An 8475-nucleotide genomic window follows, 5' to 3' on the forward strand; every position below is an offset into this window, starting at 1 on the left:
CACTTCATCCGGCCCACATACCACGTGGAATGATGGCACTTGTGCGGTCCGCTCCTGTTTGCCACATCTGGGCCAGAACCAAGCCATAGCAATGTGGCATGTGCCACATATTTGCCACAGGTGGCCCATATTTGTTTCGTGATATTTGGGCCATGTTCACCATTTACCACACGGGCCACTTCAGGATTACATCCAGATTACATGTTGCCGAGAGCACCGCATCTTTGCCAAAAAAGGCCCCCATTTGATTTGGCATATTTGGGCCATATTTGCTGTTATATATGTGGGCCACTTCAGGCACACATCCATTCTGTCAGGGCCAGAAGAAGGCCATCAGTGCTGCATCATTGCCTGAAGTGGCCCACTTCCGGATGCTATCTGGGCATCCATTATCCAAACCGCTCCTCCTGCTCTCAGGGCTGCTGGAGCCTATCCTAGCAGTCATTGGACGGCAGGCAGGGAGACACCCTGGATAGGCTGCCAGTCCGTCACAGGGCCAACACACACACGCACATTAACGCCTAGGGACAGTTTAGTACGGCCGATTCATCTGACCTACATGTCTTTGGACTGTGGGAGGAAACCAGAGCACCCCGGAGGAAACCCACGCAGACACGGGGAGAACATGCAAACTCCACGCACAGGACCACCCCCAAGGTTGGACTACCCCGGGGCTCAAACTCAGGACCTTCTTGCTGTGAGGCGACCACGCTAACCACTGCGCCACCGTGCCGCCCAGGTCACCAACCATGAAGTGATATTATTTCACAGGGCCATCACTCACGAGTCCACATATGAAAGCATATATATGGTAGTACAATATGGGTGCTCTCACACATGCAAATATACAAACACCAGACCTACACTTGCCTCATGATCTCTCTTACTGACAATGTGGTGGAACAGGCTGGCAGCTGAATAATTGAACCACTAAGCCGGTAATGTTCTCGTGAATTGCGATCCATCTTTAACAGCCGTTAAAGGGACATTGTGTGTGTGTGTGGGGTTTTTTTTTTTTAAGATCTGGAGTTTGTGCACAACAAAAGGAGACGTACGGTGCTTCGATACGTCATTTGATTGCACTGTTATCGCCTGTAACGATCTGGTGCGATAAGCACAAGCGGTATTGTCACAATACCAGCCAACGGCAAGTGGTCTTTTAGTCACGCACAGGAAGTGGTACTCGCCACGCGGCATGATCATAATGAACGTGGGATTTTTTTTTCTTCAGCAGTGGCCGGTTGGTGGTGGAGGGTGCAGCGTGGTCCTTTGCTGGAGAAGGAAAGAAGCATCTCGAATGTTCATCGATATCGCGCCTCACAGAAAGCGTCGTTTCCTTTGCGCGAGGGAGAAGTCGCGTCTCGTTCACTAAATCAATTGAGAATTACACTTGAACTCGCGTTGCTTTCATAACAATGTGGCTTTAACTCTAGCCCATCCATTTCTGATAGCAGCTCCTCCTACTCTGTGAGCTGACGCGTTAACGTAAGAAGTTTAACAGTTTAAATTGGGGGGGGGTCAGTCTTTGGGGTTCCCTGGTCCAGGCCTCTGGACAGGACAAAGCAGGCCCACCCCGGGCTGGCATTGTATTCCCCTCCGTTTGACTGACAGGCCCATGTGCCACTAAGCCTCACAGAGTCCTGTGAAACTTGAGCAAGAGGATAATCTTTGTGCCATCCTGCATCGAAGAAAGAAAAGGGACCCCGGTGTCGCTCGCTCGCCTGCAGAGCAAAGAGCCCTTTTCTGATCTCCGTCGTCTCATTTCTTATGAAGCCGTTTCTGCGCCCTGCAGCTGCGAGTTAGATTAACGATGTTGGTCTGTGGGACTGGAGAACAACAGAGAAACCATGGAAACTAATGTATGCACCTTCAACACAACGCTGTACATGTCTCTCTGTCTGTCTATCTGTCTGTCTCTATCTATCTATCTATATCTATCTATCTATCTGTCTGTCTGTCTGTCTCTATCTATCTATTTGTCTATCTACCTATCTATCTATCCCTAGCATTCCTGTACACACACACGCACATTGATCAATGATGGACTGACTCTTTTGCCCTTATTATTTTAGATGAGATAAATAATTTTATGATTCTTTTTCATTGTCACTCTAGTTGATATTTTCACACTATTTCATTGTGTTTTAATTTTTTTTAATTTGTCTGTAATTATTTTATCTTCTTATCTCTTGTTTACTTCTACGCTTGGCCGGACGTCCCTACAGACACAATTGGCCGTGTCTGCGGGTGGGAAGCCGGTTGTGGGTATGTGTCCTGGTCGCTGCACTAGCGCCTCCTCTGGTCGGCTGGGGCGTCTGTTCGGGGGGGGGCTGGGGGGAATAGCGTGATCCTCCCACGCGCTACGTCCCCCTGGTGAAACTCCTCACTGTCAGGTGAAAAGAAGCGGCTGGCGACTCCACATGTATCGGAGGAGGCACGTGGTAGTCTGCAGCCCTCCCCGGATCGGCAGAGGGGGGTGGAGCAGAGACCGGGAAGGCTCTGAAGAATGGGGTAACTGGCCAAGTACAATTGGGGAGAAACGGGGGGGGGGGCGAGTACAAAATATGCTAAGTAAATAAAGACTGATTGATTGATTGGTTGGTTGATTGACTAATTGCTATCCTCTGCGGACCCAGTTTGGACCAAAGGGACAAAGCAAAGCCCCAAAACCACATCTCCTGCTCATGGAGTAGTTCATCAGATCAGACCTGACAACCTGCTCATAAGGTGAGACTTCGCATGTCCGACCTCCCTGTTCCTGTTGACGACGCAGGGCGGCTAGAAATAGACGGGGGTGGGGGTGGGGGGGTGCACAGGAACCGAGGCAATGTGAGGATGTGTTGAGTGAGTTCAGAACTCGTCAAAACAGCTGAACACTTGCCATAAGCCTCGCTGTCTCATATTTCCTACGATCCAGAGCCTCCACACATGACAGAAGAGGAGAATCTGGGTCTGTTCGGCGGATAAATCACACCCGGGGGGGGGGGTCGGGGGTCCAAGCCGTGTCACCGCCTGGTTATGTGGGATTATGAGGCCCCGCAGAAGAAATCCCAAACAAGTTAACCCGAAGCATAATTTGATGAAGGTTCGACACTGGTGGGGATCAGATGAAAACGGGCTGCAGTTTTACTTGTCTGCGGAGACCATGTAGTCCGTAACCACACCCCGCCCCCCCCCCCGCCGCCACAGCGAGATGGAGGAACGACTTTGGACGTCCTTGAGTGGATACGATTGGAAGTCTTCACACATCTAAATACGGAGCGGACTCGAGCGTGAGGAATGTAGAAAACAAGACCTGTCTCCCTTTACGCTGTCGTCTAGACTATCCAGCCGGGTTTATTTGATACACAGGGAAGGAGCAGTCCACCTCACACGACCCCACCCAGATCCAGTATGTCAGACGTACATGGATGGTGAGAGTGAACGTGGCCTCGTTCAAAGCACGTTTGCAACTTATAACGTCAAACCTGCCTATAAACATTGCAGCGATACTTCATTTTAGTGAGGAAAAAACACATTGCTCCTTATCTTCTCATTGCTTGGTTGAGCCTATTTGACATTGTCCTCTCTCAAACAAGGCTGTAGAAATATTTGACGGTCACGAGGACGGAGTTATCACTCTCTCTTTTAGACTCCACTCCCATTTGGAGAAGGAGGAATCTGTGGATTCAGAGCTCCTCTAATAGACCTTCAATTACTAGGACGCTTTTGTCAGCCTATTTTCCATGACGGCCACAGCTTGCCAGTCACTTTGGATAGGAAAGACGCCCCTGCCCTCTAGCGGTAGGAGACCCAAACAACATCTGATTAGCCCGGAAACAAATGTCATGTCCAGATAAAGGACTCCGGATTCATCGCTGTTTCAGTCCAACATAAAATGCGTAAGGGTGTGAAATAATTGCCTTTAACTACATCCAACACTAATATTGATTCCTTTCACTTTTAAGGGTTGCTGTTTTATGCTTCTTCTTTTTTTTAGATTTGTTGAAGTGTTGAAGCTGCATTAAGAACTCGCTAACAATTGGCTCTGTGCATAACTGTAGTCCACTGACTTCCGGTTTCTACTGCAGCGGTCATACCAGTTTCCTGTTTGTTGGCGTGCGCTACTGACAATGGCTAATGGCATATTATGAAGATGAGTATCATCCTCATATTTGTGGACGTAACTTGATACAAGTACATCGAAATTGGACGCAGTCCCAAGGTGCTAGTAATAGTAGTAAAAAAACACACAGAATAATAATAAGAAGAAGAAGAAGAAGATAAAGATAAAATGAGACAGTTTAAAAGTGATTTCAATGCATGTGCAAGGGTGTAGCCTTACACTATGCTGTACTCTGTATAGCTACTATACATACATACATACATACATACATAGCGATCGCAGATGTAGCTGCTCTTGAAGACTACTCTGATACTGGCAACTGGTGGGTGCGAGCCTATAATTATCCAATGGTAGAGGTGGCGGTGGAGGGGCATCTGGGTGGATCGGAATCACACGGCTCACAGGCACCGGGTGTTGGTAAGAGATTGGACTCCCCTCCTGAACATCACCAAATTTTGAGCTGACCAGTGGGACTTCAGCACTAATTGACATGGTGGTGATCAGTGGTGCGATGTCAGCTGGAAAGTCCTTGTAAGCCTCTGCTACTTTAAGGACGTCGGGATCAGGCAGCTTCCCACGCACTGCTTTATAAAGTGTGCTCCTGTGTTGAATATAATTTAGGCATTGGAATTAGAAATAATAACTTCACACTGGAAGTAAATCGATGTGTTGCATTCCAGTTTATAATGAAACATAAATACCTGACACCATTGCCAACGGTCCTCTACTTCGGCTTGGTTGATAGCCCCACCATATCACTGACCCGATCTGGCTTCGCACCCTAATAATATGAACATGATAGTTAGGTAAATTATCTATTTAGTTAAATTATGTATGTACACTACCGTTCAAAAGTTTGGGATCACCCAAACAATTTCGTGTTTTCCATGAAAAGTCACACTTATTCACCACCATATGTTGTGAAATGAATAGAAAATAGAGTCAAGACATTGACAAGGTTAGAAATAATGATTTGTATTTGAAATAAGATTTTTTTTACATCAAACTTTGCTTTCGTCAAAGAATCCTCCATTTGCAGCAATTACAGCATTGCAGACCTTTGGCATTCTAGCTGTTAATTTGTTGAGGTAATCTGGAGAAATTGCACCCCACGCTTCCAGAAGCAGCTCCCACAAGTTGGATTGGTTGGATGGGCACTTCTTTGAGCAGATTGAGTTTCTGGAGCATCACATTTGTGGGGTCAATTAAACGCTCAAAATGGCCAGAAAAAGAGAACTTTCATCTGAAACTCGACAGTCTATTCTTGTTCTTAGAAATGAAGGCTATTCCATGCGAGAAATTGCTAAGAAATTGAAGATTTCCTACACCGGTGTGTACTACTCCCTTCAGAGGACAGCACAAACAGGCTCTAACAGGTACTATTTAATGAAGATGCCAGTTGGGGACCTGTGAGGCGTCTGTTTCTCAAACTAGAGACTCTAATGTACTTATCTTCTTGCTCAGTTGTGCAACGCGGCCTCCCACTTCTTTTTCTACTCTGGTTAGAGCCTGTTTGTGCTGTCCTCTGAAGGGAGTAGTACACACCGGTGTAGGAAATCTTCAATTTCTTAGCAATTTCTGGCATGGAATAGCCTTCATTTCTAAGAACAAGAATAGACTGTCGAGTTTCAGATGAAAGTTCTCTTTTTCTGGCCATTTTGAGCGTTTAATTGACCCCACAAATGTGATGCTCCAGAAACTCAATCTGCTCAAAGAAGTGCCCATCGAACCAATCCAACTTGTGGGAGCTGCTTCTGGAAGCGTGGGGTGCAATTTCTCCAGATTACCTCAACAAATTAACAGCTAGAATGCCAAAGGTCTGCAATGCTGTAATTGCTGCAAATGGAGGATTCTTTGACGAAAGCAAAGTTTAATGTAAAAAAAATCTTATTTCAAATACAAATCATTATTTCTAACCTTGTCAATGTCTTGACTCTATTTTCTATTCATTTCACAACATATGGTGGTGAATAAGTGTGACTTTTCATGGAAAACACAAAATTGTTTGGGTGATCCCAAACTTTTGAACGGTAGTGTATGTATTGTAGCGAATTCGGGGGGTGGTCTAGGACAGTGTTTCTCAACCCAGTCCTCAAGGACCCCCTATCCTGCATGTTTTCCTTTAACCCTGAATAGGTACCTGTTTGTAGTTATTCAACCAATCAGCAATGAATTTTGTCAGACGTTGCACACCTTGCATAATTAAGTGCTGCGAGATGATTGGTCGAGTAAGTACAAGCGGGGGCTCCCTGTGCAGGGTTACAATGAAAATCTGCAGGATAGGGGGTCCTTGAGGACTGGGTTGAGAAACACTGGTCTAGGAGACTGTCGCCACAGCTGGGACGCGAACCCGTGTCTCCCACTCCGCAAGCGACAACGTTAACCAGTCGACTAAAGGGTTAGACCCGTTAGCCAAGGGCCAACGTGTCTACTGTTGTGGATTTTCCTTTATCCTTTTAATGGGCTCTTGCCCCAGCAACCTCTGGGGAGAATAATCATCGGACAAATATTAACGCAAACAGAGAATCTTTAATGCATCTGCAGATGGAGAGACCTAAGGCCACACAGAGGTTCGTCTGTGAGGATATGCTCTGCCCTGGGCTGGAGATAGTGGGGTTTTTTATAGAACCGTCCGTCGCGTCATACACTATCCTGCATCAATTAAGGTGTAGTCTTACAAAGGAAAGAAGGAAACATCTACGTTAATCACGTTCTGTGCCTCGTGAGTGTCTGTTGCACTAATCTTTTGCTGTACCAGGTCGTTCCTGGGATGCGGCAACGGGGAGGCAAGCATGATAACAGTTGCTATGTGGCCCCATGGAAGGTACGCATGAGAACAATGGGTATGTGTGTCTGCAGTGAGTGAGAAGTTTCATACACACAGAGAAGTGGAAAGCTACAGAGTACATACGGAGTGCATATGGAGTACATTTTGTACGCCACACTACTTATCCATGCACGTTACACTATGTATGTACTTAAACCACTGGATGGTGCAGGTGCGCTCACAGACTCACCATCGTCCGTGGCTTATGCCAGCGCTGTTCCGTCTCTGTACAGCTCAACACTGGAGGAACAGCTGTGAGGTTTAACTGAGATCGTGTGCAGTCTGAAACAGCAGTGCAACATTATGATTGCAGAGTGCTGTTCCAGCCACACATGAACACTCAGCCTCAACCATTTGGACTGGGGAAGAATCGGCAAGCACAATCTATAAACAAAAGAAAGATAATCAAGTTGAGCAGTCAGGGTAGCCTATGGTCTAAGATGGTCTATTTCTGTTGTTTATGGAACAATAATGAGTCGTCATAACATCAATGCCTTAACTGTCTCAATCCTACAGTCAATAATTATTTTGCGCTATGAATACTGAACGGCATGACAAATAAAACCTCAAACAGCTATAGACAACAACCAGTTACTGGGGTTTTCATGAAGGATAATAGAACATTCCTGTCAGTGCACCTCACAAAAAGTTGGTCTGTCAGTGAGGAGTTTCGCCCCACAGCCATAATAACGGCATTGTACAGCCAATACAATAGCCAGACAACTTAATTATGAATGCCTGATTTCACGTTGAATTTCAAATTCTTCAAGATACAATGATATATTTGCACATATCCTAGCCACATAAAATCCCCAGAACTGACACATAAGTAAACTATCTTCCGCTCTACTCTCATAGCCTACTCTGAGGTTGTGAGGTCTTTCATGCTTCCTCGTTGATCTGTGGCAGACTGCTCGGACACTCACTCTCCCTGTCTGCTGAGCTTTACTTGAAACTGGGGGGGGGGCGGGCATGTTATTCATACAATCAAATCATCAAACGTTAGATGGTTAAAAGACTGATAATAGTAAAGTACCAAGTGCAAGCGACCTGAATTTTCTCTTGACGTTACGTTAGCATTAGCTAGCTAGCTTCTGAGGTAACGCTAAATTACCGTCATAATTATCAATGTAGCTCGAAATATACATCTTGAAGGCTTTTTTCCTGCTTACTCCCCGGTGTTGCCGAGGAGGCTTGAACGATCCGGTGAACATCACTGATTTTTGGTAAATCCTGAAGACACCTTGTGTAAAATACCATCGCATCTCTCTGCTTCTCGCATCAAGACCGGAAATGGAAATGCACTCCGAAAATGGGAAGCGGAAGTGGTAGAATGTCGCTACGCAACTAGCCGATTTCCGAAATGTAGGATGACAGGGGAAGGTTAATTAATATTCATAAAAGAAGCGCTGCCTGATTGGCCGGTGAAACGTTGTTGTTTGCTCTTGTCAAGACTGAGGAGATGAGTGTAAGGTAAGCAAGCATTACATTAACTTTTGTTAACGTATATACGTTAACATCGTATATATATACACGTTAAAAA

Source organism: Lampris incognitus, chromosome 3 (assembly GCF_029633865.1).
Source record: "Lampris incognitus isolate fLamInc1 chromosome 3, fLamInc1.hap2, whole genome shotgun sequence".
Taxonomy (NCBI): Eukaryota; Metazoa; Chordata; class Actinopteri; order Lampriformes; family Lampridae; genus Lampris; species Lampris incognitus.